Source organism: Rattus norvegicus, chromosome 15 (genome assembly GCF_036323735.1).
Source record: "Rattus norvegicus strain BN/NHsdMcwi chromosome 15, GRCr8, whole genome shotgun sequence".
NCBI lineage: Eukaryota > Metazoa > Chordata > Mammalia > Rodentia > Muridae > Rattus > Rattus norvegicus.
In genome coordinates, this window is record NC_086033.1 from 69,677,376 (window position 1) to 69,703,193 (window position 25,818).

At 39.5% G+C, this 25,818-nt stretch overlaps 1 pseudogene; it reads right to left on the reverse strand.

The window, feature by feature from the left end:
* Positions 1 to 6,942: 6,942 nt before the first annotated feature.
* Positions 6,943 to 7,539, reverse strand: Mfap1a-ps2 (microfibrillar-associated protein 1A, pseudogene 2; annotated as a pseudogene).
* Between the last annotated feature and the right edge of the window lie 18,279 nt (positions 7,540 to 25,818).

Here is a 25,818-nt window from a genome sequence, read left to right on the forward strand (position 1 = left end):
TTTTTTTTTTTTGGTTCTTTTTTTCAGAGCTGGGGACCGAACCCAGGGCCTTGCGCTTCCTAGGCAAGCGCTCTACCACTGAGCTAAATCCCCAGCCCTTAGCTTCCTGTCTTGACTGCAGCTCTGGTAGAACTTCACTGGAGAAAAGCAGAGGATGAGAATGACCCATTGAAGCAGTGGTTCTTAACCTGTGGGTTGAGACTTCCACGGGGAATTACATATCAGATATTTACATTACAACCCATAATAGTATCAAAATTGCAGTTGTGGAATAGCAATAAAGTGTCTTATCAATTCCACAACCTGAGGAACTGTATTAAAATTCCCAGCATTAGGAAGGTGGGGAACCATTGGGTTTGAGGGTCTGTCGAAGTGCTGAGGTTTTCCTATGTTTTCTCCTCCTCTCAGAAAACTGTGTATTTTTCTTTCCTGAGAACAGGAGGATAGGGGAGCCTCCTTTAATGTTTGAATATTGCGTTTGAGGGAAGATGTCATGGCATTGTTTAACGGATTCAGAGAATTAGTCTCTCTAAATGTTTGTTTTAGATATTTGATTTTCAGTCTAAACCATTTAAAGGTAAAGAAAGTGAAAACCAGCAAGTTCAAGGTTTAGCTAGCAAGTCGTTTACCCATGGAACAAAAACAGATACAATATTTATGATTGCTACAAATTCTAACCAGTTAATTCTAAGTCAGAAAGATATAAAAAGTGGATGGTTTTGTTCTTTTACCTAGTCATTGCACAACAACATTTCTAACTATTGACTGTTTAAAGATGGGTCCAAAGTACTTCTCCCAAAGGGTGCTACGAGCAAAGTGACCTGGGATATCCCATATTCGTAGTGGTAAAGCCTGGACTAACAGGACAGGTTCTAATCATGGACTAGTAGAAACATTTTTCAAATTTGTTTGATTTTATAGCTCCCCCTTTGAAAACGGGTATAATAAAACTTTCCTTGCTCTCAGGGTATTGGCACAATAAAAACAAAATATAAAAAGCCAAGAGTGTTTTGTCAAGAGCAGACTGTTGAAAGTAGTCTGTCCTTGGCTATGTGGCCATGACTGTTAACAAGCACTGCTCTGAGCCTTTCCATAGGAAAGAAGTGAAAATAGTCATCACAGGAAAAATCTTACTCACTAAAGCCATTTCTCAGAGAAAAAAGAAACTATCATGCATATGTGTGTATGTACACACAAGCATGCCAACATACACACATGCCCACACGCACACAGGTGCATGCTTATCAGTATCACTCAAGAGCTAAACACTCATTTGGAGGTGGTAATCACAGTTGCAAAACATAGCACTTGGGAAGTGGAGGCAGGAAGATCAGGAGTTCAAAATTTCCATTAACTACACACCAAGACTCAGGCCAGCCTGGTTAAATGACACTCTGTGTCAAGAAAAGCATAGTACTACCTGAGGACCCAGCTATAACGTTCCTGGGCATATACCCAAAGGTGCTCCAACAGATAACAAGGACACATGCTACACTATGTTCATAGCAGGCTTATTTCCAGCCAGAAGCTGGAAAGAACCCAGATGTCCTTCAACAGAGGAATGGATACAGAAAATGTGGTACATCTACACAATGGAATATTACTCAGCTATCAAAAACAATGACTTTATGAAATTCTTAGGCAACTAAGAAAACATCATCCTGAATGAGGTAACGCAATGACAAAAGAACACAACATCATATGCACTCGCTGATAAGTGGATATTAACACAAAAGCTCGGAACAACCAACATACAAGTCACAAACAACATGAAACTCAATAAGAAAGACCAAAATGTGGATGCTTCAGTACTTCTTAGAAGGGGGAACAAAATGCAGGAGGAAATATGGAAACAAAGTGTGGAACAGAGACTGAAGGAAAGGCCATCCAAAGACTGCCACACCTCAGGGATCCACCCCACATACAGTCACCAAACTCATACACTATTGATGCCAAGAAGTGCATGCTGACAGGAGCCTGATATAGCTGTCTCCTGAGAGGCTCTGCCAGAGTCTGACAAATTTGAAGGCAGATGCTCGCAGCCAACCATTGGACTGAGAATGGGGTCCCCAATGGAGTAGTTAGAGAAAGGACTGAAGGAGCTGAAGGGGTTTGCAAAGCCATAGGAAGAACAACAATATCAACCAACCAGACCTCTCCAGAGCTCCCAGGGACTAAGCCACCAACCGAAAAGTACACATGGAGCAAACCGTGGCTCCAGCTTGCCTCCCATGGCTTGTTCAGTCGGTTTTCTTATAGTACTCAGGATTACCTGTGGGGCACTGTTCCCATGAACATGGCCCTCTCCTATCAATCGTCAATCAAGAAAATGCCCTACAGACGTGCCTACAGAAAGTCTGAGGAGACATCTTCTCAATTGAGGTTTCTCTTCCCAGATAACTCTACTTTATGTCAAGTTGATGAAAAGACATAATCACAATATGTATGTATGTATGTATGTATGTATGTATGTATGAAAAATCACAAACAATAAAAATATTTAAAATGATATAAGGGAAAAGCTCTATAGACAGTTAACTCTCATAAGAAATCAAGGAATAGGATATATCTGAGCCTTTGCTGAAGCAAGTATTGAAGAGTTATCTTTCAATAACCAGAAACATCCAAGGAAAAAAAGGAAAGGTTAAATATTTTAACAAACAGAACAAAGACTACAACAGCAAAAAAGAGATCAGTGTGGCAGAAAGGAACTTTGCATGTTCTCTCAATTTAGGGAATAATTGTCTAATAAGTTAGAAGAATATGGAATAGAAATAGTGATTGTTTCATCTATAATATCAGAAATATAATTTTATGAGACATTATTTCAGGTTGATAGACAAATATTAGAAGTAAAAGAATACTTAACCAACACTAAGAAATACAATTTTATTGATTCAAAGTGCAGGCAAAGAGCTGTCAAAATACAGAGAGAAAATATGCCATTATTATCACTGGTTTTTATAAAGAACTAATGGTATTGAAAGCAATAAAGATAAATATGAAAATAAAAATATAGACTTTCTTAAATATAAAAATAGCACACATGCATGAAGTAGATTACTGTGGGAAGAGTTGAAAAAAATACCTGTCCTTAGATAGAACAATACGACAGACCAAAGGCCAGACACATCTTTCATGTCAATAAATGTAAATGAATTTGACCCACCTAATATAAAGAAAAACTTTTCACATTGGAGACCAAAGGAACTTTCAAACTTTGTTCTGCATTCAGGAGACACATCTAAAACTTTCAGAAGAGTTAAAATTAAAGTCGTTCTTGAGATGTCAATATCAGATACAGTGGAATTCAGGATGAAAAGCGCTTTACAATAAAGGTCTTTTATAATGCCAAAGGGGACAATTGATAGTGAAGATATAAAAGTCATGAAAATCTATGCTCCAATCAAAAGCAGTGACACTCATGAAGCTGAAATGATAGAAATTACAAGGAGAAATGAACAAAAACACACAAATGTAAGAGATTAAGGTCTTTAAAAACCTAGAAAACTTTATTTTACTTTTTAAAATGTCAGCTAATATTTTATGTTTTCTTATTGTGTACAACATGTTCTAAAGAACTACTTAATTTAAGTAAATAGCAAATTTTTTCATTAATTAGTATTTTTGAGATGAGAGTATTTAACATTCACTATTTCACATTTCAAGACTATAATATCTGTCTTAGATTGCTTTCTATTGTGATAAAATACTGACCAAAGCCAACCTGGGGAAGAAAAGTTTTATTTGGCTTATGAGTCACAATGTATCATGAAGGAAAGTCGGAAGACTTTCAAGACAAGAACTTGGAAGTAAGAACTGAAGTAGAGAGCACAGCAGAATGTTGTTTTGGGCTTACACTTCAGGCTCATGTACAGCTGTCTTAGACATCCTGGGACTCAATCATAGGAATAGAATGGCCCGCGGTGGGCTGGACCCTCCCACACAAATCATTAGTGAAAGAAATGCTCAGACTTGCCTTCAGTCAATCTGATGGAGGCAATCTTCAGCTGAAACTCCTACCCAGATGTCTATACTTTTGTCAAGTTGACAAACAAAAAAAAAATCCAAACCCCAATGTAGCTATCAAAAACTATAGCTCTTGAAACTAATTTCTCTTATCTAGTTGTAATCAGATCTCATTCAACCAACATTTCCCTCTACCAACAAATACAATCTCTGGTATCCATCATTGAATTTGGGCTTCTGGAGGTAGCTCAGTGAATAAAAGCTTTGCTGTAAAGCTCACACGTAGATATATGTTTTCCTCATATAAACATTTACATGCATATGCAAAGGTATACACATAAATGCATACACAGAGAAATAAAATTTGATGAATTTTAAACATTGATCCTCAATAATCAAAACATGTTTATTTCTAATGTCAATGGACTCATGAAAATTGAAATTTTTTTCCTCTTCTCATTTTTTTTTTCTTTTTTCTTTCTTTTCGGAGCTGGGGACCGAACCCAGGGCCTTGCGCTTGCTAGGCAAGCGCTCTACCACTGAGCTAAATCCCCAACCCTCCTCTTCTCATTTTTTTTTTTTTTTTTTGGTTCTTTTTTTTCCGGAGCTGGGGACCGAACCCAGGGCCTTGCGCTTGCTAGGCAAGTGCTCTACCACTGAGCTAAATCCCCAGCCCTCTTCTCATTTTTAATGTAATCAAGGAAAGTTATTCTGCTGATGAAATTTCCTTCTGTGCATGATGGGTTACACTGTAAACGTGACATGGGCAAGTGGACTTTCGTACTGACAGCTGTCGGTGCTCCTTCATCTTATACATAAATAAGAAAGATTAGTAGGAACCGGAACTCAGTGAGTCATGTCCTATTTTGTAAGTCATTGTTGAAGCAAGGCTACAGTGTAGAGAACAAAGACCACCAAATACATCTGAATTTGCTTAGGACTCAGAGGTTAAGAGCACTGGCTACTCTTCCAGGGGACTCAAGTTTGATTCCCAGCACCCAAGAGGAAAGTTAAAAACTAAGATTTAAAATCATTTAAATATGCACATAAGGTACTACTTAATTACTGTCTAATATCTGAGTTTGTTCCAGAAATCAAAGGATGATCAAAATATGAATTGGCAAGGGCCTGGAATATAATTTGGTTGAGTTCTTGCCTAGTATATACAAGGTCCTAGATTTAGTTCCAATTTTGATGGCAGGTATACAAGTTTATTATCGTCACCATTGTCGTCATCCTTATTTTGGGTTTTTTGAAGCAGGATTTCTGTTTTAGTCCTGGCCATTCTGGAACTCACTTTGTAAGACAAGGATGGTTTCAAACTCAGAGATCTGCCTGCCTCTGCAGCCCGAGTGCTGGGATATAAGGTGTGCACCACCACACTCAGCTGCTTTTTTTTTTTTCTTTTTAAATTACATCTCATGTGAACACTAATACATACAGTCCATGGAGTACATATGGAAGTCAGATGACAATTTGCTGGTTGCCGGACTGAGTTTTCTACTACTGTGTGGATCTATGGGATCAAACTCAGGTTGTTAAAACTCGTCAGGGATTCTCAACTTCAAGGCCTTCACGAGTAGCTTAGTGAGACATTTTTTGAACACACATGCACACATGCACGCACGCATGCATGCAAATAAAAGGACTAGGGATATAGCTTACCAATATAGAACACTTGGCAAGTATTTACCAGGCCCTGGGTCACATTCTAGCATGGACGAGAGAAAAGACCTTTGCCTATTTCCCTGCTACATTTTATTTAGTTTTTCGTTGTTGTTTTTTGTTTTGTTTTTTTTTTTTGTGTTTTTTTTGTGTTTTTTTTTTTGAGACAGAGTCTTATATAGTCCAGGAAGGCCCTGAACTATGTAGTTTAAGATAACTGAACTCTTTTTTTTTTTTTTTAAAGACAAAGTTTCTCTGTGTAGCCTTGGCTGTCCCAGATCTTGTTTTGTAGACCAGGCTAGCCTTGAACTCAGATCTGCCTGTCTCTGCCTCCCTGGTGCTGGGATTAAAGGTGTGCTCCACCATGTCCAGTTTGGATGACTGAACTCTTGATTTTCCTGCCACCCCCCACCCCCACCAGTGATGGGATTACAGGCATGTGCAACCTACCTACCTAGACTTTTAGTTACTATTGAATGAAAGATCTAATGTTATAGTAAAAATATTTCTGGTATGTGGACACACAGCACACACACACACACACACACACACACACAGAGAGAGAGAGAGAGAGAGAGAGAGAGAGAGAGAGAGAGAGAGAGAGAAATGATCAAAAGGTATATCTACTTAGAAAAGTAGATTCAACACCCCAAACACAAAACCAGGTTGGGCTGAGCTTGGATTTCCTGATAGCCTACTCCTAACTCTAAGGAAAAAGTAATGAGCCATACATACATACATCCACATGCCCAGGTATCTGTGATCCAGACTGGAAAAACAAACTCAGAATAGTCCCAAGTCAATATGGGAAACTATGGGAGAGAAACCTAAGGTGTCTCAGGAACAGTTTTAAGTGGGAATCCTCTAATCCTACTTGGTTAGTTCTTTTCTGTGAGTTTCTTAGTATGAGTCCAAACCTCTTACAAAACACCTTCAAACACAAGTTATGGCTGCAAGTCTGGAAAGCTCTGTACAAGAACTATGTAAATAATGGCTCAAGAGAACTGAGGACCAGATCCCCTGTGCCCCACAGTTAGAATAAGCAGTTGAAGCCTAGATGGTTTTCCTCTTCTTGGCAGATGGTCGTTCAAATACATCTCACACCTCTGCTGCCTTTGTTTAAAGACTTTTGTGTTCTGGGCACTCTTTTGCCCATGCACAAAGGTATCTTGGTCCACAAGGTGGGTGTACTTGGTGCGACCAGACTGTCCAAACTTCCTGACCTGCATGACTTTTGGAAGAATGGTGTTGTTGAAGTGGTCCTCAAGAGTAGGTGCACTAAAATCTCTCTTGTAGATTTCTTCATCCTTATCCATGAAGAAGGCACGTCGGTGATAATATGTCTGTGTACTCCACAGACTCAGACTCTGACTCGGTCTCCTCCCCAGAGCGTCCTTCGTCTTCCACCTCCATGACTTCTATCTCTATCTTTTCTCTCCTGTGCTTGCTGGCGTGCCATGCCACGGCACCACTCTATTTCTTCATCGTCAATTTCTTCCTCTTCTTCCTCACTGCTATCTTCCGGTTCCACGCGCCAAGCGTCTCCTTCTACTTCTGAGTCTCTTTCTCCTACTACTTTAGGTTCCACTATTTTTCTGTGTTGAGCCAATCTTCCGTATCTTCACTAATGTGATCGGGGGTCACTGGATAAATCCTCCTCCTGTTCCTTAGGCTCTTCTTCTTGTTCCTTAGCTTTCTTAATGAGCTGGAATCCTTCACCCTCTTCATCTTCATTTACTCCACAGGGGCGTAATCTGGTCTCTTCCCAGGCACATAAAGTTTTACCCTTCCTTTTTCCATTGAAATCTCACATTTCTCATGGCGAATTGGGACAGTCCCAGCCGTAGACTGAATGAGCGGCTGCTTCACGACTGAGCTTGGGACCCATATGGTGATGGCTGCCATGGAGACTCCCCAAAATGGACTGAATCCCAACAACGAAGAGCAAGGAACAGAACACCACTTCCCACCTAGCTTTGCCGGACCCTGCTGCGCTACTGACAGAAACTACTTCCGGCAGAGGTAGAGGAACTGGAAGTGTACAACTGGAAAGTGAAATATTTTTAAACACAGTGGATGTATTTTATCACAAACAGATTAATGGTCACCATCAAGCAAAACCAGAAATAAACCAGAAAAACCAAAGATCACTTCATGTGATAATACAAAAGTTTTAATTATATACAATTAATGTATGCAAATAAGAAAAATCTTATAAGGTTCTTAACTTGTGATGTACACACAAAAGGGCTATAATACAAAATTACACAATTTCTAAAAGCAGAACAAAACCAAAGGAAAAAACATAAGTCTGTATTAATAAATAAAACTAAGTTTAAATAACAGGAAAAAAAGTTAAGTTTGAACCTTGTGTCTTGGCAGAAAAAGAAAAGAAGAATCTGGTTTACTAGGGAGAACAAGGGGAATATAATTATATAAATTAGAAAGTGACAATGTGAGAGTAACCCCAGAAGGAAGCCATTCAAAGAATTCTAAGGTTACTCAATTCTATGCAAATAAATGGAAAAATCTGGATTAAATGAATAAATTACCATAAAAAGATAGGCAGTGCAAGCATACCAAATTTTAAGAAATATCCATTGTCAGCAAAGTACAAAAAAAGAAAAAAAAAGAAAAGAAAAGAAAGGAAGGAAGAAATTAACAAATTCACCAGCCACAGACAACTTTCTAGGAATTTCTGTGACACTTTTCAGAAAAACGACTTGCATGTCACTCCCAAGGATGGGAGCAGTTTAAGTTGTAAACCTGTGTTTCTCATGCTGGCAAGATCTACACAGAGAATTAAACATGGGGAAAGAACGTATACAAAAGCCTTAACAGAAGGGTGATCAGCACTTACGACAGCTGTTTTCTTCTTAATTTAATGTGGTCTTGGTTAATATACTGGGGATTTATTTCACCTAAAAAACTTGCTCCTCAATTTCACACAGAAAAGTACAAACAGCAATGACAACAAAAACCTCAGTAATAAAACATGGTAATTCTTTTTTATGTATTTAATGCTTTTTGTACAATGTATTTCCATCATGTTGCCTCTTCTCCAACTTCTTCCTGATTCTCCTCACCCCCTTGCCCACTCAACTTCATGTTCTTTGTCTCCCTCCCAACATAGTCAAAACATGTTATAATAAAACAAACTACCCTGCCTCCACAAATGGGATTGTACTGGCTGGTTTTGTGTGTCAACTTGACACAAGCTGGAGTTATCACAGAGAAAAGAGCCTCAGTTGAGGAAATACTTCCATGAGACCCAGCTGTAAGGCATTTTTCAACTAGTGATCAAGTGGGGAGGACCCAGTGTGGGTGGTACAATCCCTGGGCTGGTGGTCTTGGGTTCTATAAGAGAGCAGGCTGAGCAAGCCAGGGAAAGCAAGCCAGTAAGTAACGTCCCTCCATGGCCTCTGCATCAGCTCCTGCTTCCTGACCTGCTTTAGTTCCTGATGAGCAATGTGAAAGTGTAAGCTGAATAAACCCTTTCCTTCCCAACTTGCTTCTTGGTCATGATGTTTGTGCAGGAATAGAAACCCTGACTGAGACAGGGATCTATGAGGAAAAGGAGGAAGGGAGATTGTAAGAGCCACAAGTGGTTGATTTCTCTAGGGAAGCAGTGTCTTCCAGATGCAATAACCTGATACACAGATGAACTCACACGGGCTGAGGCAACATACGTAAGACCTGCACACATTCCAGATGGAATTCCAGCACGAGGAGGAAGTGGACACAGGTCGCCATCCCAAACCAACAAGCTATTTGCAATTGATACCTGTAAATCCATTTTCCACCATGGGATGTCAATGGGTATATCAACTACGCTTTAGGGAAGGCCCCATGCCTGGGAATAATTGACCAACCCAAAACACGAAGATTCTCAATACAAGAAAAAGAAAAAGATAGCTATCACTCTACCAGATACATACTACTAATACATATTTATACAGCTAAATAGGTTAAATCAAATATCATAAACACTCCCCGATAATGGGCAAAGGGACACCTTGTTGTTGTTGGTGATGTTCTTACATCAGTCAGGGGCAGTGCAGATCACAGTTCCTTGTTCATCCAGCTTGATTTCTGGCTTGATGGCCAAAGCCCCCCACCTCACCTCACCACCTGCAGCAGTTGGGAGAACTCGGGTCATGAGAGTAGATGAGCTGGCCCTGACCCTGGCTGGTTGCAGCATTTGGGAGAGCAGGCCAGTAGAACTGGCCCAGGCAGACGGGGGCCCATGTGAGCCAAGTCCAAAGTCAAGAGCATGAGAGAGGAGGGTGAAATGGCTGTGTGTGGGATAATGTCTTCCCCTTCCTCCCTCACCACATGCAGTAGTGGGGAGAGCTGACCCTGGGGGTCATCAGGGCAGGGTGCCCCCCACCACACACACACACTGCCTCCTTACTAACTGTAGCACTAGGGAGAGAAGGGCCTGCACTTCACTTGGGCAACACAGTGGATGTGGCCCTGATGGGGAAGGCACCAGTGAGCCATCCCTTAAGATCTGAGAGCAGGAGGACTATCCCAGCCCCTCACAGGCTGCAGCACTTTGGGGAGAGTGGTCCCTAAACTTTGACTGGGAGCTGGCTCTGGAGGCATGGGTGTAGGTGAACCAGGTCCAAGGGTGTGAGAGTAGGGGAGCGGACCCTACTTCCTGCTGATGGTGGCCTTAGGTTGCCTCGTTGGAGCAGAGCAGGAGAGCTCATCCTGAGAGAGAGCTGATGGGCTGACCAGCTCAGTTGTCACCCAGCCCCAGATCCAGGGTTCTGAGTTGGCCCACCCCAAAATCTCTATCATCTGTGAATGGCTGAGAATTCTCGAAAGGGCCAGTCCTGTTGTTCCAAAGCTGCAGTATCTGCACGACACAGGGCAAAACCAGGATCAACTGGGAGGAATTTCAGTGAGGATCCAATATTGATGTTGTCACAGAAGCCAAAGATATCAAACCAGACCAAGGACTCGTGTACTGAACATGTGCAAGTGAAGATATGTGTACTGTATACAGAGGGGTGTCCTGTGGAGACACTCTGCAGCGTCCATGATGAGATGCTTTCTATGCTTTTTATTATTATTATTGTTGTCTGCTTGTGTGTGTGTTTTATTTTGCAGGGGATATGAGAGCATGGGGAGATGAGCTGGAATGGGTACATCATGTAAAACTCACAAAGAATCAATAAAAAGTTTTTTTTTTAAAGGAAGGACAAAACTAGCCAACTGTGATTTATATAACTGTTTCAAAAATGTATATAATTTATCTGTTTAAAGAAATTGTGTCTAGGACTGTTAGAATAACTAATGTCATTGGCCCTTGATAGAATTTCCTAAGATTATGTAACTTTATTTACAGAATCTTTAAATGTTTTATGACATTGTGCATTTTGATGTCCTCTTTGTTTGCTGAAATAGGTAAATTCTAAAATCAAAATTAAGGAATATATCATAAAACTTAAGAATTTAATTTTTTCTCGAAGCAGCACCTCCCATCTTCTAGGAGACTCCACTTCTTTTTTTTTTTTTTTTTTTTTTATTAACTTGAGTATTTCTTATATACATTTCGAGTGTTATTCCCTTTCCCGGTTTCCGGGCAAACATCCCCCTCCCCCCTCCCCTTCCTTATGGGTGTTCCCCTCCCAACCCTCCCCCCATTGCCGCCCTCCCCCCATAGACTAGTTCACTGGGGGTTCAGTCTTAGCAGGACCCAGGGCTTCCCCTTCCACTGGTGCTCTTACTAGGATATTCATTGCTACCTATGGGGTCAGAGTCCAGGGTCAGTCCATGTATAGTCTTTAGGTAGTGGCTTAGTCCCTGGAAGCTCTGGTTGCTTGGCATTGTTGTACTTTTGGGGTCTCGAGCCCCTTCAAGTTCTTCCAGTTCTTTCTCTGATTCCTTCAACAGGGGACCTATTCTCAGTTCAGTGGTTTGCTGCTGGCATTCGCCTCTGTATTTGCTGTATTCTGGCTGTGTCTCTCAGGAGCGATCTAAATCCGGCTCCTGTCGGTCTGCACTTCTTTGCTTCATCCATCTTGTCTAATTGGGTGGCTGTATATGTATGGGCCAAATGTGGGGCAGGCTCTGAATGGGTGTTCCTTCAGTCTCTGTTTTAATCTTTGCCTCTCCCTTCCCTGCCAAGGGTATTCTTTTTCCTCATTTAAAGAAGGAGTGAAGCATTCACATTTTGATCATCCGTCTTGAGTTTCGTTTGTTCTAGGGATCTAGGGTAATTCAAGCATTTGGGCTAATAGCCACTTATCAATGAGTGCATACCATGTATGTCTTTCTGTGATTGGGTTAGCTCACTCAGGATGATATTTTCCAGTTCCAACCATTTGCCTACGAATTTCATAAACTCGTTGTTTTTGATAGCTGAGTAATATTCCATTGTGTAGATGTACCACATTTTCTGTATCCATTCCTCTGTTGAAGGGCATCTGGGTTCTTTCCATTTTCTGGCTATTATAAATAAGGCTGCGATGAACATAGTGGAGCACGTGTCTCTTTTATATGTTGAGGCATCTTTTGGGTATATGCCCAAGAGAGGTATAGCTGGATCCTCAGGCAGTTCAATGTTCAATTTTCTGAGGAACCTCCAGACTGATTTCCAGAATGGTTTTACCAGTCTGCAATCCCACCAACAATGGAGGAATGTTCCTCTTTCTCCACATCCTCGCCAGCATCTGCTGTCACCTGAGTTTTTGATCTTAGCCATTCTCACTGGTGTGAGGTGAAATCTCAGGGTTGTTTTGATTTGCATTTCCCTTATGACTAAAGATGCTGAACATTTCTTTAGGTGTTTCTCAGCCATTCGGCATTCCTCAGCTGTGAATTCTTTGTTTAGCTCTGAACCCCATTTTTTAATAGGGTGATTTGTTTCCCTGCGGTCTAACTTCTTGAGTTCTTTGTATATTTTGGATATAAGGCCTCTATCTGTTGTAGGATTGCTAAAGATCTTTTCCCAATCTGTTGGTTGCCGTTTTGTCCTAACCACAGTGTCCTTTGCCTTACAGAAGCTTTGCAGTTTTAAGAGATCCCGTTTGTCGATTCTTGATCTTAGAGCATAAGCCATTGGTGTTTTGTTCAGGAAATTTTTTCCAGTGCCTATGTGTTCCAGATGCTTCCCTAGTTTTTCTTCTATTAGTTTGAGTGTGTCTGCTTTGATGTGGAGGTCCTTGATCCACTTGGACTTAAGCTTTGTACAGGGTGATAAGCATGGATCGATCTGCATTCTTCTACATGTTGCCCTCCAGTTGAACCAGCACCATTTGCTGAAAATGCTATCTTTTTTCCATTGGATGGTTTTGGCTCCTTTGTCAAAAATCAAGTGACCATAGGTGTGTGGGTTCATTTCTGGGTCTTCAATTCTATTCCATTGGTCTATCTGTCTGTCTCTGTACCAATACCATGCAGTTTTTATCACTATTGCTCTGTAATACTGCTTGAATTCAGGGATAGTGATTCCCCCTGAAGTCCTTTTATTGTTGAGGATAGCTTTAGCTATCCTGGGTTTTTTGTTATTCCAGATGAATTTGCAAATTGTTCTGTCTAACTCTTTGAAGAATTGGATTGGTATTTTGATGGGGATTGCATTGAATCTGTAGATTGCTTTTGGTAAAATGGCCATTTTTACTATATTAATCCTGCCAATCCATGAGCATGGGAGATCTTTCCATCTTCTGAGGTCTTCTTCAATTTCTTTCCTCAGTGTCTTGAAGTTCTTATTGTACAGATCTTTTACTTGCTTGGTTAAAGTCACACCGAGGTACTTTATATTATTTGGGTCTATTATGAAGGGTGTCGTTTCCCTAATTTCTTTCTCGGCTTGTTTCTCTTTTGTATAGAGGAAGGCAACTGATTTATTTGAGTTAATTTTATACCCAGCCACTTTGCTGAAGTTGTTTATCAGCTTTAGTAGTTCTCTGGTGGAACTTTTGGGATCACTTAAATATACTATCATGTCATCTGCAAATAGTGATATTTTGACCTCTTCTTTTCCGATCTGTATCCCCTTGATCTCCTTTTGTTGTCTGATTGCTCTGGCTAGAACTTCAAGAACTATATTGAATAAGTAGGGAGAGAGTGGGCAGCCTTGTCTAGTCCCTGATTTTAGTGGGATTGCTTCAAGTTTCTCTCCATTTAGTTTAATGTTAGCAACTGGTTTGCTGTATATGGCTTTTACTATGTTTAGGTATGGGCATTGAATTCCTATTCTTTCCAGGACTTTTATCATGAAGGGGTGTTGAATTTTGTCAAATGCTTTCTCAGCATCTAATGAAATGATCATGTGGTTCTGTTCTTTCAGTTTGTTTATATAATGGATCACGTTGATGGTTTTCCGTATATTAAACCATCCCTGCATGCCTGGGATGAAGCCTACTTGATCATGGTGGATGATTGTTTTGATGTGCTCTTGAATTCGGTTTGCCAGAATTTTATTGAGTATTTTTGCATCGATATTCATAAGGGAAATTGGTCTGAAGTTCTCTTTCTTTGTTGTGTCTTTGTGTGGTTTAGGTATAAGAGTAATTGTGGCTTCGTAGAAGGAATTCGGTAGTGCTCCATCTGTTTCAATTTTGTGGAATAGTTTGGATAATATTGGTATGAGGTCTTCTATGAAGGTTTGATAGAATTCTGCACTAAACCCGTCTGGACCTGGGCTCTTTTTGGTTGGGAGACCTTTAATGACTGCTTCTATTTCCTTAGGAGTTATGGGGTTGTTTAACTGGTTTATCTGTTCCTGATTTAACTTCGATACCTGGTATCTGTCTAGGAAATTGTCCATTTCCTGAAGATTTTCAAGTTTTGTTGAATATAGGTTTTTATAGTAAGATCTGATGATTTTTTGAATTTCCTCTGAATCTGTAGTTATGTCTCCCTTTTCATTTCTGATTTTGTTAATTTGGACGCACTCTCTGTGTCCTCTCGTTAGTCTGGCTAAGGGTTTATCTATCTTGTTGATTTTCTCAAAGAACCAACTTTTGGTTCTGTTGATTCTTTCTATGGTCCTTTTTGTTTCTACTTGGTTGATTTCAGCTCTGAGTTTGATTATTTCCTGCCTTCTACTCCTCTTGGGTGTATTTGCTTCTTTTTGTTCTAGAGCTTTTAGGTGTGCTGTCAAGCTGCTGACATATGCTCTTTCCTGTTTCTTTCTGCAGGCACTCAGCGCTATGAGTTTTCCTCTTAGCACAGCTTTCATTGTGTCCCATAAGTTTGGGTATGTTGTATCTTCATTTTCATTAAATTCTAAAAAGTTTTTAATTTCTTTCTTTATTTCTTCCTTGACCAGGTTATCATTGAGTAGAGCGTTGTTCAATTTCCACGTATATGTGGGCATTCTTCCCTTATTGTTATTGAAGACCAGTTTTAGGCCGTGGTGGTCCGATAGCATGCATGGGATTATTTCTATCTTTCTGTACCTGTTGAGGCCCGTTTTTTGACCAATTATATGGTCAATTTTGGAGAAAGTACCATGAGGAGCTGAGAAGAAGGTATATCCTTTTGCTTTAGGATAGAATGTTCTATAAATATCCGTTAAGTCCATTTGGCTCATGACTTCTCTTAGTCTGTCTACATCTCTGTTTAATTTCTGTTTCCATGATCTGTCCATTGATGAGAGTGGTATGTTGAAATCTCCCACTATTATTGTGTGAGGTGCAATGTGTGCTTTGAGCTTTAGTAAGGTTTCTTTTACGTATGTAGATGCCCTTGTATTTGGGGCATAGATATTTAGGATTGAGAGTTCATCTTGGTGGATTTTTCCTTTGATGAATTTGAAGTGTCCTTCCTTATCTTTTTTGATGACTTTTAGTTGGAAATTGATTTTATTTGATATTAGAATGGCTACTCCAGCTTGCTTCTTCTGACCATTTGCTTGGAAAGTTGTTTTCCAGCCTTTCACTCTGAGGTAGTGTCTGTCTTTGTCTCTGAGGTGTGTTTCCTGTAGGCAGCAGAATGCAGGGTCCTCGTTGTGTATCCAGTTTGTTAATCTATGTCTTTTTATTGGGGAGTTGAGGCCATTGATATTGAGAGATATTAAGGAATAGTGATTATTGCTTCCCGTTATATTCATATTTGGATGTGAGGTTATGTTTGTGTGCTTTCATTCTCTTTGTTTTGTTGCCAAGACGATTAGTTTCTTGCTTCTTCTAGGGTATAGCTTGCCTCCTTATGTTGGGCTTTACCATTTATTATCCTTTTAGTGCTGGATTTGTGGAAAGATATTGTGTAAATTTGGTTTTGTCATGGAATATCTTGGTTTCTCCGTCAATGTTAATTGAGAGTTTTGCTGGATACAGTAACCTGGGCTGGCATTTGTGTTCTCTTAGGGTCTGTATGACATCAGTCCAGGATCTTCTGGCCTTCATAGTTTCTGGCGAGAAGTCTGGTGTGATTCTGATAGGTCTCCCTTTATATGTTACTTGACCTTTTTCCCTTACTGCTTTTAATATTCTTTCTTTATTTTGTGCGTTTGGTGTTTTGACAATTATGTGACAGGAGGTGTTTCTTTTCTGGTCCAATCTATTTGGAGTTCTGTAGGCTTCTTTTATGTCTATGGGTATCTCTTTTTTTAGGTTAGGGAAGTTTTCTTCTATGATTTTGTTGAAGGTATTTACTGGTCCTTTGAGCTGGGAGTCTTCACTCTCTTCTATACCTGTTATCCTTAGGTTTGATCTTCTCATTGAGTCCTGGATTTCCTGTATGTTTTGGACCAGTAGCTTTTTCCGCTTTACATTATCTTTGACAGTTGAGTCAATGATTTCTATGGAATCTTCTGCTCCTGAGATTCTCTCTTCCATCTCTTGTATTCTGTTGGTGAAGCTTGTATCTACAGCTCCTTGTCTCTTCTTTTGGTTTTCTATATCCAGGGTTGTTTCCATGTGTTCTTTCTTGATTGCTTCTATTTCCATTTTTAATTCCTTCAACTGTTTGATTGTGTTTTCCTGGAATTCTTTCAGGGATTTTTGTGTCTCCTCTCTATGGGCTTCTACTTGTTTATTTATGTTTTCCTGGAATTCTTTCAGGGATTTTTGTGTCTCCTCTCTATGGGCTTCTACTTGTTTATTTATGTTTTCCTGGAATTCTTTCAGGGATTTTTGCGATTCTTTCAGGCATTTTTGCGATTCCTCTCTGTAGGCTTCTACTTGTTCTCTAAGGGAGTTCTTCATGTCTTTCTTGAAGTCCTCCATCATCATGATCAAATATGATTTTGAAAATAGATCTTGCTTTTCTGGTGTGTTTGGATATTCCATGTTTGTTTTGATGGGAGAATTGGGCTCCGATGGTGCCATGTAGTCTTGGTTTCTGTTGCTTGAGTTCCTGCGCTTGCCTCTCGCCATCAGATTATCTCTAGTGTTACTTTGTTCTGCTATTTCTGACAGTTGCTAGACTGTCCTATAAGCCTGTGTGTCAGGAGTGCTGTAGACCTGTTTTCCTCTCTTTCAGTCAGTTATGGGGACAGAGTGTTCTGCTTTCGGGCGTGTAGTTTTTCCTCTCTACAGGTCTTCAGCTGTTCCTGTGGGCCTGTGTCTTGAGTTCACCAGGCAGCTTTCTTGCAGCAGAAAATTTGGTCTTACCTGTGGTCCTGAGGCTCAAGTTTGCTCGTGGGGTGCTGCCCACGGGCTCTCTGCAGCGGCAGCAACCAGGAAGACCTGTGCCGCCCCTTCCGGGAGCTTCAGTGCATCAGGGTTCCAGATGGTCTTTGGCTTTTTCCTCTGGCGTCCGAGATGTGTGTGCAGGGAGCAGTCTCTTCTGGTTTCCCAGGCTTGTCTGCCTCTCTGAAGGTTTAGCTCTCCCTCCCACGGGATTTGGGTGCTGAGAACTGTTTATCCAGTCTGTTTCTTTCAGGTTCCGGCGGTGTCTCAGGCAGGGGTCCTGCCGCTCCTGGGCCCTCCTCCACGGGAGCCCAGAGGCCTTATACAGTTTCCTCTTGGGCCAGGGATGTGGGCAGGGGTGAGCAGATTGGTGGTCTCTTCCGCTCTGCAGCCTCAGGAGTGCCCACCTGACCAGGCGGTTGGGTCTCTCTCTCACCGGGTCTGGGCGAGACTCCACTTCTTAAGGGTTCCACTACTACCTCTTAGCGTCTTCAAGCTGAAGACCAATCTTCTGTCACAGGGACTTTTGGGAGAGAAGCTGTTTTGAAACCAGAGGACCTCATGGAAAGCAGGATTTACAACATCGAGATCCGTGCTTTGCAGTGCATGCTCTCTGCTATTCCCTCCATTTGATTATGACTTGTGGTTAGAGTGGGGTATATCGAGAGGTTTTGCCAGTGTGACTAAGGGCCCACTGTCTTTCTCGCTCTATTTTTTTAAGATTTATTTATTATATATAAGTACACTATAGCTGTCTTTAGACACACCAGAAGAGGGCATTGGATCTCACTACAGATGTGAGCCACCATGTGGTTGCTGGGATTTGAACTCAGGACTTCTGGGAGACTAGTCAGTGCTCTTAACCACTGAGCTCTATTTCTCTTTTTTGATACAGGGCTTCACTATGAGTCTTAGCTGGCCTAGAACTCACCAAGATATAGACGAAGATGGTTTTGAACTCACAGAAATCTGCTTACTAACTCCTAGAATTAAAGGTATGCGACACCATACCCAGCTTGATTAAGCTTTCTAATAAGCTGACTTGTCAAAGAAAAAGTGTCTTGGTGAATATAGTTTAATTAAGTTTTAGTTTTTGATCTTAGCCATTCTAAGGAGTATTAGGGTCATTTGATTTGCATTTCCCTGATGAGTAAGGATGTTGAACATTTCTTTAAGTGAGACTTTAGAAATTCCTGTGTTGAGAATTCTCTATTTAGCTCTGTATCTCATTTTTAATTGGGTTATTTGGTATGTTGGTGTCTAATTTCTTGAGTTCTTTGTATATTTTGGTTATTAGTCTTCGACTGCCTGATTTGGCTTCAGTGGGAGAGGATGCATTTAGACTTGCTATCGCTGGATGTCCCAGAGCAAGGTGGTACCTCCTCTTTCTCTGAGAAAAAGGGTAGACGTATTTATAAGGGTGGGACTGGCTTCGATCAAGACGTAAAGTGAATAAGTGAATAAATAAATAAATAAATAAATAAATACATAAATAAATGGCAATAAAAGCCAAAGGGGTTTAGATTTATGTATTTTACTTTATATGAATAAGTGTGTGTCTACATGTATGTATGCACACAGTGTGGGCCTAGCGAATGAGGAGGTCAGAAAGAGGTGTTGGTTCCCCTGAAAATGGGGTTATGGGTGGTTGTGAACTGCCAGGTGAATTCTGAGAATCAAACTCAGATCATCTGCAAGAGCTACAAGAACTATTGAGGACTGAGTGTTGTGGCTTTGACTTAATGGATTCACAAATTACACAGGAGTTCAAACAGCTGTTTGTAGGTCTCTGTGGGTCCCTGCCCCTAATTGGTTTTGATTTGGAAATGAAGTTGCCAGCAGCAACTGGGCAGAGAGACAGAGGCGGGGCTTTTAGAATTCCCTGGCCAAAAAAAAAAAAAACAGAGGAGAGGGAGGAAGGGAGGAGAAGCCACCAAAAGTAGTAGACCTAGCCCAGAAAGTGCAGGAAGGTAAGCCAGGCAAACTGTAGGTGCAAGGGGAAAGCGGCCTGGGAGGGAGGGGATGGGGGAGGGCCCAGGGCAGCAAAGATAAAATATAGATTTAGTAAATGTTAACTCAGGAATATCGTAGGGGAGAGTATGCTAGCCGCAGGGAGGTTTGGAAGTGCCCAGTCATGGAAATACTTAGGGCATATTAAAGATAAGACGGCGTGTGTATGCCTTTCATGATTCCAAAACACTTGGGCAGGTTTAGGGGAGGCACGCGTACCCTCTGGGAGCATAGAACAGATTTAATTATTTACCGAAACAACTAAGCCATATCTCCAGACTTTAAATAAATGATATACACAACCACCGTTAGAGGGGGGAAAAACAACCAAAAGCGTAAATACAAAGAGAGCAGAAAAAAGTAACCAATAACTCTATAATTGAAGAAAAACTTAAAAATAAAAATGGACAAAGGCATAATTTAAATTTAAAGCCTTTAAACAGAAAATAAGATAGTCAAATACCAGTCAATTCTGACCAATTTAAAAAAAGAGAGAGAATTCATTAGGAAACATTGGCTGCATGTTTTTGATAAACATCTTTAAATTAAGATAGAATTTCAGGTTAAACTGAGTGTTTAGGAAAGACCCCATTCAATGGGGGGCTGGGAATATGACTCAGTCTGTAAAATGGTTGCTTACTAAGAGTGGAAAATAGAAAGGTAAGATGTTTAATGTGGCCTTTTAGAAAGATTTGAAAATTGAAAGCAATGTTACAGTTCTGGATGGAAAGATGCTATAAGCATAGTGACCCCATAATTCAATCAAAATGTTCAATACAACAAACCACGAGTCAGCTTGATTTGGAATCTAGATGAAGGGGATTCACCTTATCAGATTGGAAATGGGAGTTATAGTAATTAATGTTAAACAAGAACACAAAGACCACTTTATAACAGGCAGTATTTCAAATTCCCTTCTTCTCATCCTGACCTTAAAGGTAGGTAATATCATTCCTTTTTACAGATGAAGGAGTTAAGCCCCAGAAGCATTAGACAACGTATAAATAATAGTCAGTTAGACTCTTTTATTATCTTCTTAAAGTCAAATGGCTTTAACACATGCCATTTGAAACCACGGCCAGCCTTCTACTACAAATATACTTCAGGTTCACATTGCTGGTCAAGTAAGGCACACTCGATAACCAGTGTTGGGACAATTAAGGTATCGTTTGTTGGAGAATATAACTGGATCCTTAATTCCCATCTAAGAGTGAAGTGATAAAGTGTATATAACATGCGCATATCCGAGAACAACAGACCAACAGACACGGAATCAAGTGAGAAGGGATGCACTTCTAACCATAACATTTAAGAGCATGATATAATAAATGAACTAAAGTTATTTGACATTAAGTTGACATCTACCCAGTAATTAAACAAATGCCAAATATGTACACAGCGAAGCCCACCAAATTTCAAATAACAATTATGAGATAGGAAACATTGTAACAGATGGTGACAATACCTTATAAAGCCATCCAAGTTAATAAAGAATAGAGCATCACTTTGTAGACGTCAGAGCTTTTTAGACCAGTTCTATGAGGTAAGATTAAGGACAATGGTGATGTCCTTGGAAGATAGTGTGAAGAGCTACTCTGAAATTCATAGAGGTCCATGGATTGACAGGCTATTAAAATTACTCAGAGAAACCCCGGGGAATATGATTTCTTTTTCAATTAGTCATCCAACAATGTTTATCTAATCCCTTTCTGGGTAGTTTCTAGGGACACAGGGGTAATGGATCATACACTGTAGCTGTAGCAAGCTGTGAATTAAGGCAAGTGGGACACTGGGACAGAGCAGCAAAGGGGAGGTGTGCTAAAACTCAGACCTGAGTAGACTAATACTTACTATTAGCCACAAAAGAAGAATCCTCTGGGGAGATAAAATTTAAGAAGAATCTCAGACAAAAAACTAATCGATGCTGTGGTAGAGAGAAGTGGGATGGATTATTATATTTTGGAGGTATGCTTACAGTTTGTTAATTTGGATGCTGCAGGATGAGAGGAATCAGTGGCAGTGTTAGTATTTTTGATGATACTAACTGGCATAGCTGATGTGTTACTGTTTACTCAGAAGGCACATGTTATGAGGAGAGAAGATAAGTTAGGGTAGAAAGTATATGATTAGAGATTCTTGAGTTACCTGCCACGATATGTTTGAGATTCCAAAGACATTTAAGAGGGATGTCAAATAGATATGAGGGAGTGAATTTGTTTGTTTTTTGTTATTTATTTAGATTCGACTGACCATTAATGTAATCAAAGTATTCTCCAGATCAGCATATCAATCTCCCTGTGAATATGAAGATTAGTTTGTCAAGGTTGTAAGATATCTGATCACTCCGTGTCATATTTTTGCTTATATTATTCTAAAGAGGCTACAAGTAAAAACAAGCACCAAGGAAATTATCCTTATGACCAGTCAGTATTTAATAGAAATCTATTACAACAAAGTCCTAATCTAGATACCAGCAGAATGCTGCACTAAGTAGTTAGGTTGGCAGTAAAACATTTGCCCAAACAAAATACATTGTATAGTATTTATCATTTATATATAAAAATGTTTAAAAAGTTTTCATCAGTCTTTTGAACTCTAATTCAGTTTGCCACTTTCCCTTTTTTGGAAGCCATTTGGAAGTAGTGTTTGGTTTTACTCTAGGTCTCTGGGCTGTCTAGTCTCTGGATCTTGGCTCCCCAAGAAGTGTAGGGTGTGGGCCAAATCAGACATTGATTGGTTACTCCCAAAATGTCTGTACCACCACTGCCCTAGCATATTTTGCAGGAAGGACAGATTGTAGATTAAAGGGTTTATGGCAGGGTTGCTGTTCCTGTTTCTCTTTTGTCAGCCTGAAAAGTTCTTTCCTGCACCAAAGAAGATTGTGTGTGTGTGTGTGTGTGTGTGTGTGTGTGTGTGTGTGTGTGTGTGTGTAGAGAAAAAGGCTTCATGCAAATGTCAGTTCAACTTTTTTATGCTTAATTAGTGGAGTGGGTTGTCCTTGACAATGGAGTCCTGTTGTCAGTTTACAGAAAGCATCCTTTGTCTTAGCAACAGCCTAAAGTGTTTGGAGATTTCCATGGGACCCTCTTGGCCAACAACTCAATTGAATATAACCCAGTTCTGCTTATGGAAGGTTTGTTTGATAACAAGAAATGGCCAGTTGAGAATCTGTATCTTATTCCACCCCATTATTAAGACACCTCATCAGGAATACCTTCATATATTTTTACAGTGTTTCCACGGCACTAGATTTCTATATCATCCCTTAAATACCCTGAAATTCCAGCTGTCTCTCTCTGGATTTTCTTCCTCTGCTCTATCTCCCTTTCCTCTCCCCACCTGATTCTATCCCCACTCACCCCCCGGATACCTGTAAAATTTATTCTCTTTTCCCCTCTGAATAAGATCCATGTATTATCTCTCTCCCCCTGGGGGGTGGGGGAACTTGCTCTATATTTATCATTTCTGGGTCTGTGGATTGCAAATTGGTTATCATAAGTGAATACATACCATATTTATCTTTCTGTGTCTAGGTTACCTTGCTCAGGGTGACTTTTTTTCTGGTTCCATCCACACACCTGCAAATTTCATCATGTCATTTTTTTTAATAGCTGAGTCATACTTCATTGTGTAAATATACCAAATATACCAAATTTTTAAAATCTATTCTTCTGTTGAGAGACACCTAGTTTGTTTATGGTTTCTAACTATTATTAATAACGCAGCTATGAGCACAGCTAAGCAAGTGTCCATGTGGCAGAAAGGATGGTCTTCTGAGAATATGACCAAAAGTATAGCTGGATCTTCAACTTTCTGAGGAATCACCATATTACTTCCATATTTTGTTTCTATTTTTTTTTTCGGAGCTGGGGACCGAACCCAGGGCCTTGTGCTTGCTAGGCAAGCGCTCTACCACTGAGCCAAATCCCCAACCCATATTACTTCCATATTGAATGTACAAGTTTGCACTCCCACCAGCAATGGAGGAGTGTTCTCCTTGCTCCAAATCCTCACCAGTACGGGCTATCACTTTTGTTTTTGATCTTAGCTGTTCTGATACATGTATGATGAAAACTCAGAGTAGTTTTGATTTGTGTATCTCTGATGGCTAGGGATATTAAACATTTCTTTCAGTGTTCTTCAGCTATTTAAGATTCCTCTACTGAGCAGTCTCTGTTTTGACCTGTTCCCCATTTTTAATTGTATTGTTTTTGATATCTAGTTTCTTGCATTCTATATATATTTTGGATATTAACCCTCTATTGGATATAGCATTGATAAATTTTTTTTCCTGCTCTGTAGGCTGCTGCTTTGTCTGATTGACAGTGCCTTTTGTCTTACAGAAATTTTCAGTTTCATGAAATCCCATCTATTAATTGTTGATCGTAGGTTCTGCGTTAACAGTGTTCTGTTCAGAAAGTTGTCTCCTGTGCCAATGTGTTCATAAGTATTCTCCACTTTCTCATCTGTCAGGGTCAGTGAATCTGGTATTGTGTGGAGGTCTTTGATTCACTTGGACTTGAATTTTGTGCAAGGCATCAAGTGTCTATCTACTTGCATTCTAGTACTCACTGACATCCAGTTTTACCAGCACCATTAGTAAGAGATTCTGTCTTTTTTCCAGTGCATATGTCTTCTTGATAAAAACATCAGGTGTCCATAGGTGTGTGAATTTATGTCCAGGTCTTCAATTTGATTCCATTGATGAATGTGTCAGATTTTGTGCCAATACCATGCAGATTTCTGTTACTATAGTTAGCACAATATGAGATCAGGAATGGTGATCCTTTCAGAAGTTCTTTTTCTGTGTTCAGGATTGTCTTAGCTTTCTCTGGCTTTTTGTTTGTTTGTTTGTTTGTTTGTTGTTTTTGCATATGATGTTGAGAATTGTCCTTTCAAGGTCTGTAAATAATTGTTTCAATTTTAATGGGGATTGCATTGTATCATAGATTGCTTTTGGTAGGATGGCCATTGAGTACCAATCCATGAGTAATGGCGATCTGTTTATCTTCTGATATCGTCTTCAATTCTTTTTTCAAAGACTCAAAGTTTTTATTATAAAAGTCTTTCACTTGCTTGGTTGTGGTTATCTCAACATATTTTCTGTTATTTGAGGCCATCGTCAAAGGTGTTGCTTCCCTGATTTCATCCTCACTCAGTCTGTTTGTCATTTATATATAGAAGACCTACTGATTTTTATGAGTTAATTTTCTGACTACTTTGTTGAAAGTGTTTATCAGCCGTAGGAGTTCCCTAGTAGAATTTTCGGGGTCACTTGTGTATACTATCATATCATCTACAAATAAAAATACTTTGGCTCCTTCCTCTCCCCTTGGTCTCCTTCAGTTGTCTTATTGCTCTACCTACGACATCAAGTATTACCCTGAACAGGTATAGAGTGGGCAACCTATTCTTGTTCCTGATTTTAGTGGAATTGGGGTCACTCTCCATTTTATTTACTGTTGGCTATACACTTGCTATAAATTACCCTTTTTATGTTTAAATGTCCTTAGCATCCCTGATCTCTTCAGAACTTTTATCATGAATGAGTGTTGGATTTTATCAAAGGCCTTTTCTGAATCTCATTGGATAATCATTGGATTTTTTTCTTTCAATTTATTTATATAGTGGATTGCATTGACAGATTTTCATATGTTGAATCATCCTTGCATCTCTGGGTTAAATCCTGTTTGATTGTGGTAGGTGATCTTTTTGATGTGTTCTTAGATTTGGTTTGCAAGTATTTCTTTGAGAATTTTGCATTTATGTTCATAAAGGGAATTGTTAGATAATTCTCTTTCTTTGATGAGTCTTTATATGGCTTTGGTATCAGAGGAACTGTAGCCTTATGAAATGAATTGTTTACTGTTCCTTTTATTTCTGTTTAGTGAGATAACTTGAGGAGTATTAGTGTTAACTCTTTTTTAAAGTCTGGTAGAATTCTATGTTAAGACCATCTAACACTGGGTTTTAATGTCTACTTGGGGGTTCATTAGGGGTTATAAGTCTATTTAAATTATTTATCTCATCTTGATTTAACTTTTGGAAATTGTAATTATCAGAAGAATTATCTATTTCTTTCAGATTTTTCTAATTATTGAAGTACAGGTTTTTTAAGTATGTTTTTATGAATCTTTGGATTTCCCTGGTTCCTGTTGTTATGCCTCCGTTTTATTCCTGATTTTGTTGATTTGTATATTGTCTATCTCTGCGTTTTAATTCATTTGTATTATGGTTTGTCTATATTGTTAATTTTCTCAAAGAACTAAGTCTTTATTTCACTGATTCTTTGTAATTTTTCTGCTTATATTTTATTAATTTCAGCCCTCAGTTTGATTGTTTCTTGCCATCTACTCCTCTTAGATATTCTTATTTCTTTTTCTTCCAGACCTTTAAGTGTTCTGTTAAGTTGCTATTATGAGATCTCTCTAGATTTTTTTTAATGACAGCAATTAGTGCCATAAACTTTCTTCTTAAAACCATTTTCATTGTGTTGCAAAAGTTTGGATATTTTGTGTATTAATTTTCATTGAATTATAAGAAGTCTTAAATTTTTTCCTCTATTTCTGCCTTGACCAAT